At 35.2% G+C, this 20,922-nt stretch overlaps 1 protein-coding gene and 1 non-coding gene across 3 annotated transcripts in view; both read right to left on the bottom strand.

Moving 5' to 3' along the window:
• MAGI2 (membrane associated guanylate kinase, WW and PDZ domain containing 2) overlaps positions 1 to 20,922 on the bottom strand; it is a 1,385,030-nt gene that overhangs the window by 777,324 nt on the left and 586,784 nt on the right. The gene's annotated exons all lie outside the window — the stretch shown is intronic.
• On the bottom strand, positions 823 to 986 carry LOC123812303. The gene has a single exon (XR_006784578.1). It is a non-coding gene; the product is annotated as a U1 spliceosomal RNA (small nuclear RNA).

The raw sequence follows: 20,922 nt of genomic DNA, 5'->3' as shown, positions 1-20,922 counted from the left end.
AAATAGTTCATATAAAAGGAAATACAAATAGGCAAAAAAGAAGAAAGAAAGAAAGAAAGAAAGAAAGAGAAAGAGGTTAAATTTACCAATAATCAAAGAGATGCAAATCAAAACAAGGTAATATTAATTAAAATAAGGTAATATTTTCTGTTTGGGGAGGTATAAATTATTTTTCCTTATATTGAGAAATTGCTGAGAAACAGGCACTATTACTATGGTACAATTTAGTAAATTTTTCTGTTATACATTTTCTCTTTTGAAGGTTTATCTTTAAAAAACAGAGATAGGAATAATTATATATCAAGATATCACTACAACATTTTTAATAGCTAACCTTTAGAAGCAAGCTTGATGTACAAAAAAAAGGAGGGGGGTATTAAATTACTGTGACACATTCCTAAAATGAAAAATTATATAGTTGCTATTATTTTTTTTAAGATTTTATTTATTTACTTTTAGAGAAGGAGAGAAACATCAATGTGATGTGCATGAAAGATACATCAATTGGTTGCCTCTCACACTGCCCCACTGGGAACCTGGCCCAGAACACAGGCATGTGCCCTGACTGGGAATCAAACCAGCAACCTTTCATTTTGCAAGCTGGTGCTCAATCCACTGAGACACACTAACCAGGGCACAATTATTTTTTAAAATATGAGAAATTATCTCCAGTTTATTTTTTTAGAAAATACATTACATGTTGTACACCAAATGTTCATAGTGATTTGCTCTTTTTGGACAGATTTGTGCTGAATTCTTCCTACATTGTATAATTCTGTGATATCTAAATTTCCAATGTGGACATTTATTTTTTTTCTTTTCCAGGGGAGAGCATGAATGCAGACCCTTATTTCCACAAATTATGCAGTTTAGTGTCCAGCATTTGGGGAAATCACAGGGGTCAGCACCCTTGGAGTGCAATGAGTGAGCCTTATCCTGGAAAAACCACCTTCATGATCTTGGTATCTCCCCTGCCAGGTAAGTATATTGTGGACATATATTACTATTAATGCACAAAGTGAATATGTATTTTTTTCTTCAGTACACTTTAAAAAATGCTTATCCCAAACTATCTAAATCAAAATATGTCATTAAGAATAAGCTTAGATTTTTTGTAATACCTGTTAAGAATTAGAGAAAAATATGGGAAAGTTTAACAAATTTGGGCTAAGTTTGAACACAGATTTTATCTCTCATTGGCTGTGTAACTTTCAGTGAGTTACTTATTTACCATATTGTGACTGTGTTACACCCTTGGGGATTACATAGGGAATCATTGAGAACTAAACATTAGTGCTTTCCATCATGATCATATAGGAAATGTTTGTGTAGACATATTTCCAGTTTCCTTACTTAAAATACAGTGAAGATGCAATTACAATTTATAAATATTTTAACTTTATGTAAATAATATGGCATATAATTTTCTACAGTTGCATTTTTTAATAGTAGATGAGCTTTCCCACAGTGGCACCACTATAGAACTTCAAAGGAGAACAGAAGAGGCAAAGAAACCTGGACTAGAAACGAGTGTGGAAAGAGGTTTGTGTTAACAGAGTGTTGGGAACAGCATATTCTACATCCTTATCAGGGCAATTTGAATTCTACATAATTAAGAATGAAGTCATTCCATTAGTACAGATATATATTTCCTTCTAAAATTTTTTGATAGTTGGCTTGTTTCTTACACTTTTCACACACATTGTTTAAATAACCAAACCCACAAATACTAATATTCTACTATGGGTTTCATATGTATAAATGGTTAACTGAAAATAAAAAAGTAATTTACATACAATGAAAGAGCAGTAAAAAATATATCAGCCCAATACAAGTACCTTGTAGGTGTGTAGGTGCAAACAACAAAACAGACTAAATAAAAAAAAATTAGACTTGCAGTGTACTGTTTACACTCTTTCTGAGAAAATATGCTTGAGTTAGAATTTGCACTTCCAAACAGCTTCTTTCTTTCTGTTCTTTTTTTTCAAGAAGAAAGCAAGAGAGAAACATCAATATGTGGTTACCTCTCACACCACCTACTGGGGACCTGGCCCACAACCCAGGCATGTGCCCTGACTGGAAATTAAACCAGTGACCCTTTGGTTCATAGGCCTGCACTCAGTCCACTCAGCTTTACCAGCCAGGGTGAGAAGTTTCTAAAATAGTGTTATAATGTTAATATGTCAGATCACCAATATAACCAGCTCCCTGTTTTTTAGGCATATAGTACATTTTCCAGTTGAAATTAGACATACCCATGTGATTGGCTTGGGCCAAATATAAGATTGAGAGTGACACGTGTCACTTCCAGGCAGAAGTTTTAAGAGCTTGTGTGCAATTTGCACATCCTCTCCTTTTTTCCTCTGCCACTGTGTCCTTCAAAAATCCAGATGATAGCAACTCTATCGGCCTGCACCCCAGAGACTGGGACATAAAGGAGAGCCTTCGATGGCAGGTACTATGAATGAGGGGAAAAAAGTCATTGTTTTATTTGTATAAAATTTTTAAGTATTTTTTTATTGACTATGCTATTACAGTTTTCCCAATTCCCTCTCCTTTTATCCCCCCTTCACCCTGCACTCCCAACCCTCCAGTATTACCCCGCCTTAATTCATGTCCATGAGTGGTACATATAAGTTCTTTGAGTTCTCTGTTTCCTATACCATCTTTTATCTCTCCTCATCTATTTTATGTCTACTAATTATGCCTCTTCTTCCCTGTACCTTTTTCCCCATTCTTTTCCTTCCCCTCCCCACTAAAAACCCTCCATGTGATGTCCATTTCTCTGATTTTGTTCCTGTTCTAGTTATTTGCTTAATTTTTGTTATTTTTCTTTTCTTTTAGGTTCATTTGTTGATAGTTGTGAGTTTGTTTTCCTTTTATTGTTCATATTTTTTATCTTTCTTTTCTTAGTTAAGTTCTTTTAACATTTCATATAATAATGCCTTGGTGACAATGAACTCCTTTAACTTGACCTTATCTGGGAAGCACTTTATCTACCCTTCCATTATGAATGAAAGCTTTGGTGGATAGAGTAATCTTGGATGTAGGTCTTTTCCTTTCAAGACTTCAAATACTTCTTTCTAGCCCCTTCTTGCCTGTAAGGTTTCTTTTGAGAAATCAGCTGACATTCTTATGGGAACTCCTTTGTAGCTAACTGTCTCCTTTTCTCTTGATGCTTTTAAGGTTGTCTCTTTGTCTTTAATCTTGGGTAACTTAATGATGATGTGCCTTGGTGTGTTCCTCTTTGGGTCTAACATCTTTGGAACTCTCTGGCCTTCCTGGACTTCCTGGAAGTCTATTTCCTCCTCCAGATTGGAGAAGTTTTCCTTAATTATTTGTTCAAATAAGTTTTCAGTTTCTTGCTATTGTTCTTCTCCTTCTGGCACCCCTATAATTTGGAACATTTCAGGTTGTCCCAGAGGTTCATAAGTCTCTCTTCACTTTTTTGAACTCTTGTCTCTTCATTCTGTTCTAGTTGGATGTTTATTTTTCCCTTTTTTTCCAAATCATTGCTTTGAGTCTTGGTTTCCTTCTTGTCACTGTTGGTTCCCTGAATATTTTTCTTTATTTAATTTTGGGTATCTTCCATTTTTCTTCATTTTTCAACCAAGCTCAATCAGTTCTGTCAGCATTTTGATTACCAGGGCTTTAAATTCTCCATCAGATAGGTTGGCTATCTCCTCATCGCTTAGCTCTCGTTCTTACATTTTGCTGTGTTCTTTCATTTGGGCCATATTTGTTTGTCTTGGTGCAGTTAATAAATTGTGAGGGGGTGGAGCCTTAGGTATCACCTGGGCAGGGCAACCCTCCTTGCTGTGCTGTGACACTGCCTGTGGGGGAGGGGCCAGAGAAGGAAAAATGCAGCTGGGCTGCTTGTCTCTAGCCCACTTTCCAAGGAACTCTTGTGTGAGACTGGGAGTTTCTCCCACTGTGGCAACCCCTGCCATAGTCCATGGTCAGCTCTGAGTCTCAATTTCACCTTCAGCCAGCCTGCCTGCACAGTCTGCTGCCTCGCTGCAGAAAAACTGTCACTGTTTTAAAACAATGGTTATCAACTTGGGGCAGTTACCATCTTCCATTCCCAAAGAACATTTGGCAATATCTGAAAATATTTTTGGTTGCCACAACTTATATGAGGTGTGGGTCTAGTGGCATCTAGTGATAGAGTTCAGTGATGATGATAAAATTCTTACAATGCATGGGACAGCCCTCCACAACAAATAATTAGTCAACCCAAAATGTCAATAGTGTCAAGTGTGATAGATCCTATTTTAACCATGGAGATAGGAGGACTTTTGTTAGTGCAGGATAAGTTAGGCCTTTCTCACTGATACATGATTTGGTATTTGGAAATCTATTGATACAGTTTTACCATAATAATGGGGAAAAGGAGAAAAATATGATCATCTCAATGGATTTAGAAAACTCATTTGATAAACATTCAGTATTTGTTGGTAAAATAAGAAAACCATAGCTATATTCTTAATTTCATACTTGAATATCACAAAAACATTTCTCAAAAGCCAAAATTACAATTAATTTTGAGCTAGTAGAATGAACCCACCAAATCCCCCATACAGAAGTAATGTAGTGGTTCCATTGGTAATGGTATATAAAATAATATTTCTTGCTTCAGGAAATATTGCTCATATCCATTAATAGGATCAATGAACACTTTCTGGGGACTCCTGCCTGGTGCAGGAGTTTAGACTAGATCTACTTTATCTTTTCTCTGCAGTTCTAAATTTGGGCATGTTGAAAGGTAAATTTATTACAAGAGCTGTGTCCTATAATATAAGTAGATGCTACTTGTAACTAACAAATATAAAATATTTGATAATAAAATATTCTAAAAGGTGGGTGGCTTCCAGTTTATAACTTGTGACATATATTTTATAGTATTTCTTATACTGAGTGAGTCCCCTTGATAGGGATCAAAACTTGAAATTAGAACTATCTAAGACCAGGACCAGTAGGGACTCATACACTCTGATAATTACACTGGCAATACTCACTACCTGGCTAATCCTGGGGTGATGATTCAGCTGAGCTTGCTGGTAGGTGCTTTCTCAGAGTCCCATTTATTCTCAGGAGTTCAGCAATGTAGCTCTGATAGAAATGGTAGAGCAAGGAACACTTAAGGAAGATGAATTATCATGGAAACCACCCTTTGCCTAACACCCCCATCCCACACCCTGTAATTTATTAGTCAAAGACTATTTTGGTCATAAAATTGTCAATGAAAAAAATTTTTAAGATTTTATTTATTTATTTTTAGAGAGGGGAAGGTTGGGAGAAAGAGAGGGTGAGAATCATCAATGAGTGGTTACCTCTTGTGTAACCCAGGCTTGTGCACTGACTGGGAATTGAACTGGTGGCCTTTTGGTACACAGGTCTGCACTCAATCCACTGAGTCACACCAGCCAGGGCTCCATGAAAATTTTTGAGACAGATAATACAAATTTTAGAAGTAGTTCAAATGTCCATGTTAAAATGGAGTAAGGTTCTGTTTGTACCAGAGAGGTACCCGGTAAGAAGATAGTTTCTTCAGTCTAAACTTTGTTGACCTTAAGAAGCCTTTACTAGTTCAATTTAGGCAAAACAAATTCTCCTAAAGGAATATTTAGATCTTGTTTTTTAAAGTAATTTGGTTTTATATACTTAAGAAATTATGAGCCTCATATATTTGTATTTATTACTGTTAATAATCAATTTTTGTGTTTTATGGAAAAAAATACTTTTTTCAAGAATGAAACTCCAATATAGAAACACTGAAACTCTTGGAAATAAGGGATTACCTTATCTTAGTTATTCATATAATCAGAGTAAAAGTTGAGGTTTATGTGTAACATGCAGTAACAAAAAGCAACCTGTCTTGGACAATGACCACCTTAATGTCTATTTGTTTCTTTAGTGTATTTTTAAACAAGGTTCAGAAACCCTAAATTCCATAGGGTGAATCAATAGTGAACTAAAGTCAGCTTTGGGAATTGTGGTGCTCTCATCTCAGGGAGGGGAAAAATAAAGAGAATGGAGCTTTTTATTTCCGTGATTTAGTCTGTTTTGTTATTTATTTGAACAGATTTTAAAAGTATCATTGAAATATTATTTTAGTAATATTTCATTTATAATAACAGAAATAGAAAACCAGATATGCTAGTCACTTATGAGTATAAACTAATGAGTATTTATTATCAATATAAAGGAAACTGTTATCAATATTCACATATATTATACTACATTCTTGCTATACATCAGGAATGTTTTATCAAAATCAATTGTAGAGTTTCAACAAGACAATGGTCGAACCCAAGGGACTGTATAGCATGATGGAGAAGACAGGGTAGTCAGGCAAAGTTAGTTCTGTTAGAGAGCTTTGTCCAAAAGGAGAGGCTCCCAAGAGCAGTTCATGGAATATCCTGATTGAAGTTAAGGGCCAGGATGCATGACAAAAAATGTGTCATGATTTTCAGTTGTAAATAAACATTCCAAAGAAACCTATAAAAAACATATGTTATCTTGTAAAATGACCAGATTCATACAATGGCACAAAATACAAACAGACTGTTTTATTTTCTTTTGTTCACTTTTTTTAGATAAGTGTTGAGGAGATAAAAATTAACTGAAATGTCTAACAATTTGTTACAACACAATGTAGATCAAATGACCAGGGAACAAATTCCAGTTTTCACCTTTGATAATTCCTTAAATGCAGTGTTTATAATAGCCTCCATTCTGGGTTGCCAATAAATCTGTGATCATTAATTTATCTTATGGGGGAAATTACTCTAAAGAAGTTTCAACTATCCAATTTTGTATCAACCCAACATCGTAAATGACTATTAGTCAATGAACTGTCTCAAATAGAAAAAATTTCAGTGATACAAGGTGTTCTTATGTTGATACCAACAACAAAATTAAGCCAAAAAGAAAACAAAATTTGTTGGTTTATTGAATTTTCCTATCTTTATAAATAAACTGGTTATCTGTTGATGCACTTGGGGCCTCTCTCTGGGATGTTATGGGCTGGAATGTGCCTGATGGGCTGCATGATCTTGCTGATCCTTGTTATTTTTTTCATTTTGTTTCTTTTCTTTATTCTTCTCTTTGAGATTGGTCTTTGGAGAATTCAGGCTTCCAAGTGAATATGACTGACAGACCGCAGTCTTCTGTTCATACCCCAGTGGGGAAAAACCCCATGCCTTTCTTTGATATTTAGGGACCAAAATTGTTAAAGGATAATTCTCTTTATGAACTGTACCCAGTAAAATGGGCAGACAGAAGGCTGTGCAGTGTCCACGCTGAGCTCACATTACTCATTCTTACTCCAACCAGGAAAATCTAACATGCAGTTTCAGCAGAACCACTGAGTTGGAAATTTATACTCTGGACTAGCAGATGAATTCTAAAGGCCTTTGTCAAACATCCTGTTCCTTTATAGTTCATAGCTTGCAAAAAGGCCAAAAAAAAAAAGACATAAGTGATGCTATTGCAACTGCAATTTCCATTTTTGTGAATGACTGCCACAGTGCCCACATTAGGTCTCTTGAAGGTGGCTATGAAATTGCTGGGGTTTAATAATAACAGTAACTTTTAAAATCTATTTTTTTAACTGGTCAGGACAGATCCCTATCTGTCTTTGCAGGTGTCCCTTTCATATTTTGCTCATGTTTTGCTAGACATGTGCCTCATGTCATACAGTTCTGAGAACATAGACAGTGGATGATGATTGGGTTTAGATATGTTTGCTGATAAGAGCTGTGCAAGGGGCTGTCCAATGACGACTCTGCAATGCTCTGTCAGAAAGAAGCACTGGAAACACGGAATTCTGTAAGTGTTGCCTGGCTTGGCCTTTTTGGGCACCAAATGTGAACTGTAATACCGGAAGCAGGAGAGAGCCCTGAATTCAGAACTTAATGTGAACATCAAAATGGTTTACTGAAAAGGTCTGAAGCTTCACTTAATAATGAGAATATTTTATACATCATTGTGTACCACACAGTAATACATATGGATTCTGTTATCTGTTTTCTCTTTCCTGAGGAAGTGTTGGAAAAACCTTAACCCATGTGGCTTAGGAGAGGGATTTGTTCCAGTTTAGATTCTCATCTGTGTGGGCATCATTACTGTTTTTCTATGAGGTTTAATCTGAGGAAGAATGTTTGCTTCTTATATCAGGGCAGTGATCTTTGCTTTTGCTCTTCCTTAAAATTTAGCCTCAAAATAGTAGAGTCTTGAGCTCTAGGAAATGCTTTGCTCGTGTATGCTTCAGGTTACTGATTGCTGATATGTGGTGGTGTTGTTTTCTGACTTTCTTACCCAACTACTTCAGGTTTGAGAATTTTCTACCAATTACTAGCTTTCTATGGGATCAGCTTTTTCCCATAAAACATTCCCGAGTATAGCAGTCTGTGAAGAATATGTAATACAAAACATCAACACAGTGATTGGGAACAGCATTCCTTCTGGGCAAAAAGTTTATTTTACTATTTAAAACACCTAAAAACAGATCTTCCATTACAAAGAAATACAAATGTCAACACTTTTTATATAATTTCATTAAACTTATCTATCAGCTCCATGGTACTATTAAACTTTTTATAGTAAATATTTTGAAGCTCCCACCACTTTTTAAGACATCCAGAATCCACGGATCTAGAAGCTCTAATACCCATAGATTCTGATTAAATTCAGTAATATTATTTTCTATAGAAAATTGAGTATTAGGTTTGTCTGGGTAGACTAACGTTTATAATAAACAACCCCAAGATATCAGTGACATTATGCAACAAAAGTTTGTCTGTCACTCACAGTTCAATGTAAGTTCAGTGTAGGTTGGCATGGGGGGTGGGGAGGAAGGATTGTGATCTGTGTTGTCATTCAGGGATCCAGGCTTTCCATCCTAGAGGTCCCCTCTCCGGTAGGTCCTTGTTATCCTCTTTATTCAGGTGAAGGTTTAATGGGACAGGCCTGAAAATGGTCATCATTTTAGCTCATAATCCATCATCCAGAACTGACTTCTCTGTGCCCAAGGAGAAAAGGAGAGCATGAATAGTATTGATCACCAGCACTTTCTCACGGGTCAGAAATAGTTTAACATCACTGTCTGAGGACAAAAAAGGAAGGATTGTTTTATTTATTATACTTTTATTTTTAACATTTTCTTTTCTTTTCATAGCTATCTGTAAAAGTGATAATATTATAATGTGGTGTCAATACCTGGCTCTCCCACCACCTGTGATGAGGGCTGGCCAGGGGGAATGTGTATTGTTTTGGGACTGGATTGTAACCTACTCTTTATCTCCTTTTCGGGGAGGCTTCTGGTCCTGTGACTGCTTCTTGACCTTTTCTTTCTACATGTGCACCCTAAGATGATGTAGTTTAGAGTCATGTGTAGGATACCTGCCTCCTCTGTCTGGGACCTCTCATAACAAGCTCAGACTAAAGGAGGTGTGGTCCTTCTCACACCAACCCACTGCCATGGGTATACTACTCTGTCATGTGAGTAATAAATGTATGTCCCCATCAGCTACTCCACTGGATGTGTTGTTGTTTTTCAGAATATCATGAACACTTAAGCAGCTCCTTGGTTTGGGGCTCCTATGCTACAAGTAAGAATGTTTTCCTGCACTAACACATGAAAATGATTTTATTGTGCTTTACTCAGTAGTACTTTAAGTCATTTTTAAAAATAAGAGTAATGAATTCACCCTCAGCCATTCATAATTTCTTGCTCAGGTTTTGTGATCAATGGCAGGCATTTGTGAGATTCTTGATTCGGGTTTTACATTCTTAAGTAAGAGATGAAATTGAACTTCCCTTCCCATGAATGACATGGTCTAGTTGTAAGCACTGAACTTAACAACCATATTAAAGGAAATAAAAATATACAAAGACCTTTAAGAATGTAATTTCATAGAAACCATGGAAAATATGCCCTGCCTAGTGTGGCTCAGTGGATTGAGTGCTGGCCTGTGAAACTAAGGTCTTCAGCTTGATTCCCAGTCAGGGCACATGCCTGGGTTGTGGGCCAGGTCCCCAGTAGGGGATATGGGGGTTGCAAGAGGCATCTCATCAATGTTTCTTTCCTTCTCTTTCTCCCTCCCTTCCCCTCTCTCTAAAAATAAATAAATGAATGAATGGATGAATGAATAAATGAATAAATAAATAAATAAAATCTTTAAAAAAATTTAAAAATGAATCATGGAATATATTTTATGTATAGAGTTCAATGATTTATTTTTGAATGTTTTAACTAACTGACAATGTTTGATCATAGTTAGATAACACTTAAGCAATGTTGACTAAGAAAAATAAGTATATCTTTCTGAATCCTTTGCATATCATTTGTGAAAAGATTAAAGCACTGAGGATAATAATTCTAAAACAGATTTTCTTTCAGCAACAGAAATCTTTAAAATTTTATTTAGACTCAAGAAAATACATCTGGCCCTGGCTGGCATAGCTCAGTGGATTGAGCGCAGCTGCGAACCAAAGCATTACAGGTTCGATTCCCAGTTAGGGCACATGCCCGGTTTGCAGGCCATGGCTCCCAGCAACTGCACATTGATGTTTCTCTCTCTCTCTTTCTCCCTCCCTTCCTTCTCTAAAAATAAATAAATGAAAAAAAGGAATTTATAAAAAAGAAGAAAAGAAAATACATCTGAGTTAATATAGAGAACCCCTAATTCAATAAGCAAAAGGGAAGAACTTCATGTCCACATATAAGGACTCCTAGGCTTGGTGATGCAGAGAAGAATCCAGATTAATGAGTTGAGGGAACTTCAGAACAACATATAAAATGAGGATTGTAATTGGACTTTTGTTACTGAAAATGCACACATTTTGATACTCAGAAGGAAGGTACAAGCTTTGAGGTCATTACCTATCCCCAAAACTTTGCAGATGCTGCATGGCCAATCAAACACCCACAGGAGTGTGTGTGTTCATGCATCGTGAGTGAAAGGAAAGGAGTAAACCCCTGCCAACCATATAGGGAATAGGAAGGGAAGTACCTTGATAACATTCAAATCAAGTAATTAATAGTAGTTTTTGGTAGTATATACAGATTATTTTACTTAATATTTGTGAGATTAGTTTGCCTCTAAGCAACTCAGGTAAATACTTATTTAGATTAGTTCAAGATGAGAATCAAAGGGTCACTGGTTTGATTCTCAGTCTAGGGCATATGCCTGGGTTACCCACCAGGTCCCCAGTATGGGGAGTGTGAGAGGCAACCACACATTGTTGTTTTGCTCCCTCTCTTTCTCCCTCCCTTCCCTTTTGTCTAAAAATAAATAAATAAAATCTTCTTAAAAATCACAGTAAATAAATAAATAAATAAAGTTTTGGGGTGAAATTGGTTAATAAAATTATATGGGTTTTAAGTGTACAGTTCTCTAGTACATCATCTGTATATTCTATAGTGTGGAACTTCATTTTTTAAAGCTAGTATTTATCAAGCATTTTCTATGTGCCAGGCTCTCAGATTAGCACATTTTATTGGTGATCTCATTTATGATTCACCATCATATGAAGCAGATACTATTATCACCCTCCTTCCCTTTTAGTTTTGGTAAATATGTTTATATACTTACCCATTAAATGTTTACCGGTCATCTAATATACATCAAAAACTACAAAATGTGCAAAGTCCGTACTGAGTCACATAAAGAATAATCTCTGACTGCCGTGGCTGGTGTGACTTAGTGGATTGAGTGCAGGCGTGCAAACCAAGGGCTCGCTGGTTCGATTCCCAGTCAGGGCACATGCCTGGATTGAAGGTCAGGTCCCCAGTAGGGGGCATGTGAGAGGCAACCACACATTGATGTTTCTTTCCATTTTTCTTCCTCCCTTCCCCTTTCTCTAAAAATAAATAAATAAATCTCTAAAAATTCTTTTAAAAAGAATAATATCTGGCTAACAAAACCAAACACATTTTACTACATCATGGCATTTGTTTGGGATAATTCATAATCAAAACCTTTCTTTTTCTACAGTGTATCAAGGTTTTTCCTTTCTTAGGTTCTTACACAACTCTTCCCTCCTGTGGAATGCTCCTCTCCAGACTCTTCTTTTAGACCTTAGATCTTTTTGTTTTAAAGATTTTTATTTGCTTATTTTGTAGAAAGAGGGGAAGTGGGGGAGAAAGAGAAGGAGAGAAATATGATGTGTGAGAGAATCAGCAATTGGTTGCCTCTCACACTCCCAACCTGGGACCTGGTCCAAAACCCAGGCATGTGCCCTGACTGGGCATCATACTGGCAACTCTTTGGTTTACAGGCCAGCACTCAGTTTGGACATAGTCTCAAATCTTAACTTACAATAAATAGCACTTGTCAGAGAGATTTTTCCTTTACCCACCAACAGAATTTAAGTTCCTCAAGTTAACTTCTCCCAAAATTGGTTTTCATTCTCTTTGGTCTAACCAAACACAATTTATTAGTACTAAAGAGTGTTTAATGCTTGTGTCCCATTTGTGACCATAATCTCTTGGGACAAAAGCCATGTCATTTATGGTCTTTCACGCAGTGCTTAAGGATTTGTTTTGCATTGTGTTCTAAATGCAAATAGAAGGTTAGTTAGTGGGGTACTGAGATGTTCCTGTTTACACCTTAAAAAGACTTGTAAGTGCTGTGATCCTTGGTGGCTTTGAATGTTTTTGATTCATCTTATTTTTTGGTAAGCCAAATTTTTAGTTACTTTGATTTTCATTTTTAATACTAAAGGCTTGATGATCATAAACTGCTAGTTTTATACATATATATGCTTATCACATATACATGTGGCTACACCAAAAATATAATCTTCAATTTACATGTGCAATTTGAAAATATGTTCTATTCTTGCCCTAAATTAAACATTATCAAATTGATCAATCAAAAAAGGTTAAATAACTGATATCAGGAATTCTAGATATGTTCTACATAAAGTGTTAACTGCTAATAAGAGAAAGCCAGGAAAAGAAAATTAAATGCAATATATCTAGGGCTGTCATAATTAAGGGAGAGAAAATATCAAAGCCACAAAAATACTTTGATGTTGTGTGAAACTCAGGCTCTAGTAAATACAATATTGATGGATTATATAGCTTTTCAAAGTTTTCCATGCACAGTTAAATTCAAACTGAAAAATCAGAACAGTAAGGTCAGAAAAATCTGTTGGCTTGCATTTTTTTTTCAATGAGCAAAGTATTTTAAAGCACCCTCTAAGTGGGCAGTTCTTTTGTCATTCAGATCCCTGCTCACTGAACCTATATTCTGTTTGGAGACTGAACCAAGGATTATCTAAATTTGATTTAAAAATGTCACTAATGAAACATCAGGAGAGCAGAAAAAGAAAATGCTGAAGCTTGTGTTGAATAATACTTATGGCTTATATTTATGTATTTGACTCAGATACTTAAAAGCAAATTCAACCCAAGTGAAAAAGAGAATTACTACTTTATGAGTGACCAAAAATTTACATAACATTTGAGATATTTGTAAAACTCTAGATTATTCTTTAAGTTTGTCACTGAGAAAAAAAGTCTAGTTAACAAAATATGACAAAACATTTAACATTAAAATTGTGACAGCTGGGACATGGAATAAAAAAGCCATGCTTTTTTTTTATTGTTGTTCAAGTATAGTTTTCTGCCTTTTACCCCCATCCTAGCCCACCCCACCAGCCCTCCTCACCTCCCTCCCATTTCCACCCCACCTTGTTATTGTCCATGTGTCCTTTATACTTGTTCATGCAAACCCTTTCCCGTTTCCCCTGAAATTCCCTCCTCTCTCCCCTCTGGTCACTGTTAGCCTGTTCTCTGTTTCAGTGTCTTTGGTTATATTTTGCTTGTTTGTTTGTTTTGTTGATTAGGTTCCTGTTAAAGGTGAGATCATATGGTATTTGTCTTTCACTGCCTGTCTTATTTCACTCAGCATAATGCAGAAAGCCATTCTTGTATCAAGCTTCAGTTATGTCATGTCCTGTTATCAATTTCACATTACAGATTAGACTGAAATTGTACAAATTATGCTCATGTATACGCTAAGTTCAAGAACTACTAGATCATACTTATGAAGTATTCTGAACCTTTTCTAATAATAACTGATTGATTCTCAAAAGACAAAATATTAAATCCATTATTTAGATAAACAAATATAAATAGATAAAGACTGTGTTTTGTGATGTTTTCAGTACAGTTGAGTCTGTGGTAGCATTGACTGGAAATGTTCTCTAATTGGAAAAAAGACATAAATTTTTCTTTTCTTTTGGTATAACAGTATAAACTCAGGTGAACTATCATTTCGTAATATTATAAAAATGCATTAACATTATGAAGAATGAAGAAAACAAGTACTGATATTGTCTCATTCACATTATGAAAACAAAATATTGAGGATTATATCTCACTGTATTTTGAGATGCCATGAATACTCTGGAATGTCACATTTTTTAAAATAAAAAAAGATATCACCTAAATATTCACTAAATATTTAGTTAGGAAACTGGGGATGGTCAATAAAAACTGAAAATAAGTAAGTTTTATTAAATACATTTACTAATTACTTTCACCTTTCATTTTTCTATTTTTTTTTTAGATTTTATTTCTTTATTTTCAGAGAGAGGGAAAGAAGCAGAAAGAGAGGGAGACAAACAGCACCATGCAATAGAAACACTAGTCAATTGCCTCTCCAATGCCCCCAACTGGGGACCTGGCCTGGGAACCTGGGCACGCACCCTGAGTGGGAATTGAGCTGGCAACCCTTTGGTTTGCAGGGCTAAATTTAATCCACTGAGCTACAGCAGTCATGGCTTGCCTTGCATTTTTTGGAATGATTCAAGAAATGACAGAGATTTGAACTGAAGAATACAGGATTAACATTTATTAAACAGTTATCACATGATAGGTCTCATTCAATCTTGCCATGAAGTACAAATGCCCTAATTTTGTCTTTTCAATAACAGTAAATTGGAAAATTGGAAATTATGATTGGTCCTAAAGGATTCTAAGGCCATAATCTTCCCTTTTTGCTTTCTACTTCTAATTTTTATAACACAGGGTGGGGAAAAGGAGAAAAGTGAGTGCAAAAGAGAAAGAAAATGGATAAAATGATGAGAGAAATTTAAGTTAAAAAGTCAGAATTAACAGTTACTTGAAGTTTAGCAAACTCATTTTTTAAAAAAATCAAAAGACATCTATTAGTCAGCCTCTAAAATGGTTTGCAGTGACGCCTGCCTTCTAGTACTCACACCCTAGAGCAGTCAATTCCCAGTTGAATGTAGACCCGAATTGTCTCAAATTGTGCTCCCCGTAAAGTCTCTGTCTCACCTGGCGGCTGCCTTTAGTTTAAATCCCAGCCTGGAACCTCCTTCATAACCGTATTTCCAACTCCTTCCACAACTGGCTACACCTACCAGCACTCCCACAGTTTTCAGTCTTTCTTTGCTGCCCTAATTAGTCTGGGCAGGCATGGCCCTGTGGCCTAGAGCAAACCATGTCCAAGCTTTCACACAGGCTCTGTAACCAGGGGTAGCTGCCTCCCAGTTACATAATGGTTCAGAGTCACTTCCATGTTCCTAGCTACACTTGTTGCTACGCACCTTTTGTATATAGACTTGAAGCTATCCTGTTGTTATTGATATGAAAAACAACTCTCAATGGCCCTGCTCCATGTGTCCCATTCCCCAGCCGGACTTGTGGGGCTGGGGATATTCTATGTTCCTCAGCACCCCAAGTTCTGGACCTTGTAGCAAATCCCCCTTTGGGGGCTCTGGCTGCACCCATTACAATATAAGAACTCCAAGACTTCTGAAAATGGATAGTTCGATGGGCACTGAGCTCGAGCAGTGATGGATGTTTTCTAGAGAAGGACCCACTTGAGCTGATCTTTATGGCATAAAATAATTTAAAATAATATGAGGGAGATAAGACAGAAAAAGGGTACAAAATATGGAAATTCAGGGAAATAGTAAAAAAGCATAACATAAGGGATACACTGAGGAAATCCAACTTGATGGAAAGTAAAGGTTTATGTGGTCAGTTAAGGAGGATTAATTCATTCAGGCAGGTGGACCACGGAGTCTTTGTGGCTAGTGGTGGAGGTGTGAGGGTCCCCACTTCCATGCCAGCAGAGGCAACTCACCACCTAGAGAGATGGTAGGAGCCGTGGTGTGACTATGTCAACCACACTTTTAATCAGCAACATATTGTCATCTTCTCAACCCACAAACTTTATTTCTGTCATGACCACACACTGTCAATGACTACACTTAATTAAACGGGCTCAGTATTTCATGCTCTCAGGAGTAGTATTTCCCAATGCCGAATACCTTAAACAGATTAACTATAACAATATCTATGGTGAAAATATAAAAATATGTTGGTGTGTGGGTGGTGTGGGGTGGAACAGAAGATATTTCAGACTCAGACTCAAAATTTAATACTGGATTTGGTTATTTCATAGACTCCAGTTAAAGTTCTATGCTCTTAAGGATAGGCATATTTCATGCAAACTGTACACTCTATGACTGGAGGAGCAGTGGATAGGCCCATCTTAGTATTTAGTAGATGATTTATTTCAACATTGTAACAGATTAACCTCAAAAATATAGTGTTGGGTGGAATGCTTTATCTCTAGGACTGAAGTGTACTTTTCTGTGAATGGACATCCATTAGCTTCTCACTCCTCCCTCTGGAGAAAAGTGACAACTGAGTTGTGGATCTGGGAAGGGAAGCTGTATAGATGCAACCAAGTCCTTTTTTCTTGTCTCTTGGAAGGGAACCAACCACCCACCAGTAACTGGCTCTTTTGAAAGTGAGTCTATTTAATTCTGGTGCTGAGTATTAGGAAGCCTCTCAACTAGGATGTGAGCAACATTCTTTACTTCTTACTGGCTTTATCAGTAATAACAGCGACCTTTTGTTTTCCCTTCTGCTGTACTGTTTTTTTTTTTATTACTCAGGTCCTTTAGATTGTGGGCAAAGAAAAGAATGTTATTTATTGAACCCCCAAAGACTCAAAATACATTGATATTTTTTTTAAAAAAGAAAACATAATGAGAATAAAACAACAGCAATTTCCAGAACAATCAGGTGAGTTTCACTCCGGGATATTTGACTTAATCAGACAAATTCTGTGTCACAGTATCGGAAATGTGGTTTTCAGTTTAAAAAGTAAAAAAAATTGACTAAGATTTCAGTAACTGAACTATGAAAACCATTGGTAAAGCAAATCATAAATCGTTATTTCTAAACTCTTTTAAATATTCAATATTTCTTGTGAGATTTAGAATTTTATTGACCTGAAATAGATTAGGTACATTACTAAAATTAGGTGGGTTTGCTTACAGTTTTCCAAGATATATGGGGAATGCTGAAATATATATAGAAAAGAAAAGATATATAGAAATTTCTTTTATTTACTTTTTTGTTTTTGTTTTTTGGAAAGGCTAATAATGGAATTGGTATTATTATAGAAAATTTCTTCTCACATCACTATTCCAAGTGTTGAGTGTTGATGTTTAGAGGTCTCTAATTCTTTTAAAGTATTGGCAGTATTTCTCAGAGAGGTCAATTAAAAATATCCATAAAGAGAGATTAAATTATTGCTCATATTCTACCCTTGAGATTAAACATATAATTTCTCCAAAATATCTATAACCCAAATCTATATATTAGGTTAAAGATTACAGTTACAACAACTCACTTGAAAAAGGTTGAAATTTATAAACACTTGCTCAGCTATTATCAGGCCTGATTCTACCAGAGGAGTTGTTCCACTAGGTATAAAATAAGTCCTCTTATGTTATTAGAATCTCATTTAATGCCTTGGAGCACTGATAATATTAATGGTAATAAAGGAACTCTGTTTTTTTAAAGAAATATTTAACTCTAAAATGTGAGTTGTGAAAACATTAAAATGATACTAGAATGGGAAAATTGTACTTGTAGTTCATTATTCTCTTTATCATTCTGGATAATGACAACATGACCACCAAAGAAATTTTAGTGTTGGCTTTTTCTTGTTAAAAGCAAACCCATTTCTTTCTCTATCAAAATGTAAGAAATTGTCTTTTTGTTTCCATTCTTTAAACTCATAGTAATGTCATATGAAAATATTGTCAGCAAAAAGATAACGATATCTTAATAAATTGAACAGATGCTGGTAATAATAATTGATAATTCTAGGAGGGTTCAGGGGGTAGAAGGTCTGAGCAAAGAGGAGAAAGGACTCATGGGCATGGACAGCAGTGTGGTGAATGCGGGGGGCAGGAGGGTATAGGCAGATAAATGGTGATGGAAAAAATACAACCAAAAAAGAAAAAAGTTTTAAGAATAATTAATAAATAATAATTTCTTAATAAATTAAATATATTACATATATCTTAATAAACAATTAAGAAGTTTTAAGAAAGATTAATCATCTACTTTTCCAAAACATATTTCTGAATGTACTGTCATATTTGCAAAATTATTTACATGGTAAAATAAAAATATACCCTTTACATATTAAAATATATATGTATAGCTAGTGAAAATAAATAATTTCTTAATAAATTAAAGATAAGCTGATAATAATAATTGACAAGAGGTTTTAAGAAAAATTAATTAATGATCTTTCCAAAACATTTCAAATTATAACATTCAATTATAAATAACCAAACTTTAGTATACTTTATATAAATATCCTTTGCTTTGTGTTTTATACAGATGTGGCTTAAATTAAAATCTTTCTACACTTTATTTTTTAGGATTGTCCTGAATATCAGTTAGTGGGCTAAAACTCTCAATTCTAGAGCATTTAGAGCCTGATTATTTAAAAAATAACAAGTGTCAGTTCCAAACTTTCAAGAACTAGTAATCTGCTTAAGTCTTTGAGTTTTATTGAGGTTGAGTAAACCTTATATGATTTTAAATTATCAATGTATTGACTGCATTATATGATGGATATTGCATATAACATCAAGGACTAAATTAGGAAAAAGTAAATATGTTTCTATTATTAAAATGAGAAAAAGTACTTTTTATATTTAAATTTTATAACATTTTAATTTTACAATTTTATAACATGTTATATTTAGCTTAACCAAAACTCTGTTTCTGTAGTCAACAGATCTGAGGCTTTGGTCTTAAGAGAGTTTTATACTGGCTGGAATGTGATGTCCCAGGAGCTTAATGTTTTAAGAGGAGTGTGGGTAGACAGAAAGGAGAAAAGTTCAAGTTAAAGAAGTGGAATTTCTGTGCAGTTACAGCCTTCCACAGTCATGAATTAAAACACATAGGAAATCATCATAAAAACAGGATAAAAGTTCTGGTTCTGGTTAGAGACATAGGCATATCTACCTTGTCTCTTGCACTGAATGCTCCTAGAAAACCTAGCAAGAATGCTAGGCACAGCTTTTGAAAACTCTGAATAGCAAATACTAGCAGTCCCAGATGGTTGCATCGGCAAAGTCTCACAAACATTTAAAGAAGGAATAAAACCAATGTACTCAATCTATTACAGAAAATAGAAGAGGAAGGCATACTTTCCATCTCATTTTATGAGGCCTGTATTAATATGACAACAAAATCAGACATGTTCAAAAAAGCCAGTCCAATATTTCTCATTAACACAGATGCAAAAATCTTCAATATAATATCAAATAGATTAAGTAATATATAAAAAAGAATAATAACACCACAACCAAGTGAGGTTTATCCTGGAAAATCAACGCTGATTCAATATTTGATAATCTATCTATATAACTGCCATGTTAACAGGCTAGTATATGATATAATTGATGCATTACAAAGCATTACATAAAACTTGCTATCAATTAATGATTAAAACTTTAAGCAAACTAGAATAGTAAGTGACTCCCTCAACTCATAAACCTACAGCTAACATCTACAAAAGGCATCTACACAATACCTACAGCTAACATCATATTTAATGGTGAGAGGCTGAATGTTTCCTTCCTAATAATCTTATGCAAAGCAAAGATGTTTGCTCTTACCAATTATATTAGAATATGGGTTGATGCTATAAGATAAGAAAATTAAATAAAAAGCATACAAATTAAGAAAGAAAATTAAAATTTTCTCTATTTTTAGAAAATATAATGTCTTCATAAAAATATTAAGAGATTTACAAAGAAAGAGCTGACAGCAACAAAAAAGTTCGGTAAGGTTAGATGATGCAAGTGTGCTATTGAAAGGCACCCCTATGACACCCATTGTTTAATGTTCATGCCTTTGTGTAATCTCCTCCCTGGAATGTGGGTCTTACCTGTAACTTGCATCTAACCAATATAATATTTTAAAAGTGATGTGATGTCCCTCCTATGGTTATGTTACATGAGACTTTCTTGCTAGAAGACTGTCTCTAGTGACTCCATGTCCTTTAATGCCTTTGAAGAAGCAAGCTGCCATAGGTCTTACAACCACAAGAAAATGAATTTTGCCAAAAATCTGCAAGGTTTTAGAAACAAATCCATCCCCAGTAGATCCTTGCAGAGAACTCAGCTAAGTCATTTCCAGACTCATAACCCACAGAAACTGTGAAATAATAAATGTATATACTTTTAAGCCACTGAGCTTGTAATTTACTGTATAGCACAGGAAATTAACACAGAGGTTAACATACAAAATCATAACTCTATACACTAGTAATAAACAATTAGAAATCAATTTTTTAAGAAATATATTTTATTGATTATGCTATTACAGTTGTCCCATTCCCCCCTTCACTCCCCTCTACCCTGTACATGCTCTCCCACTCACATTCTCCCCCTTTAGTTCATGTCCATGTGTCATACTTATAAGTTCTTTAGCTTCTACATTTCTCATACTGTTCTTACCTTCCCCGTCTATTTTCTACCTACAATCTATGCTACTTATTCTCTGTACCTTTTCCCCTTCTCTCCTCCTCCCACTCCCCTGTTGCTAACCTT

The sequence above is a fragment of the Phyllostomus hastatus genome, unplaced genomic scaffold (assembly GCF_019186645.2).
Source record: "Phyllostomus hastatus isolate PE091 unplaced genomic scaffold, TTU_PhHast_1.1 phas_scaffold_78, whole genome shotgun sequence".
NCBI classification, from domain to species: Eukaryota; Metazoa; Chordata; class Mammalia; order Chiroptera; family Phyllostomidae; genus Phyllostomus; species Phyllostomus hastatus.
The sequence above is the reverse complement of the archived record's forward strand: the minus strand, read 5'-3'. Positions and strand labels throughout refer to the sequence as shown.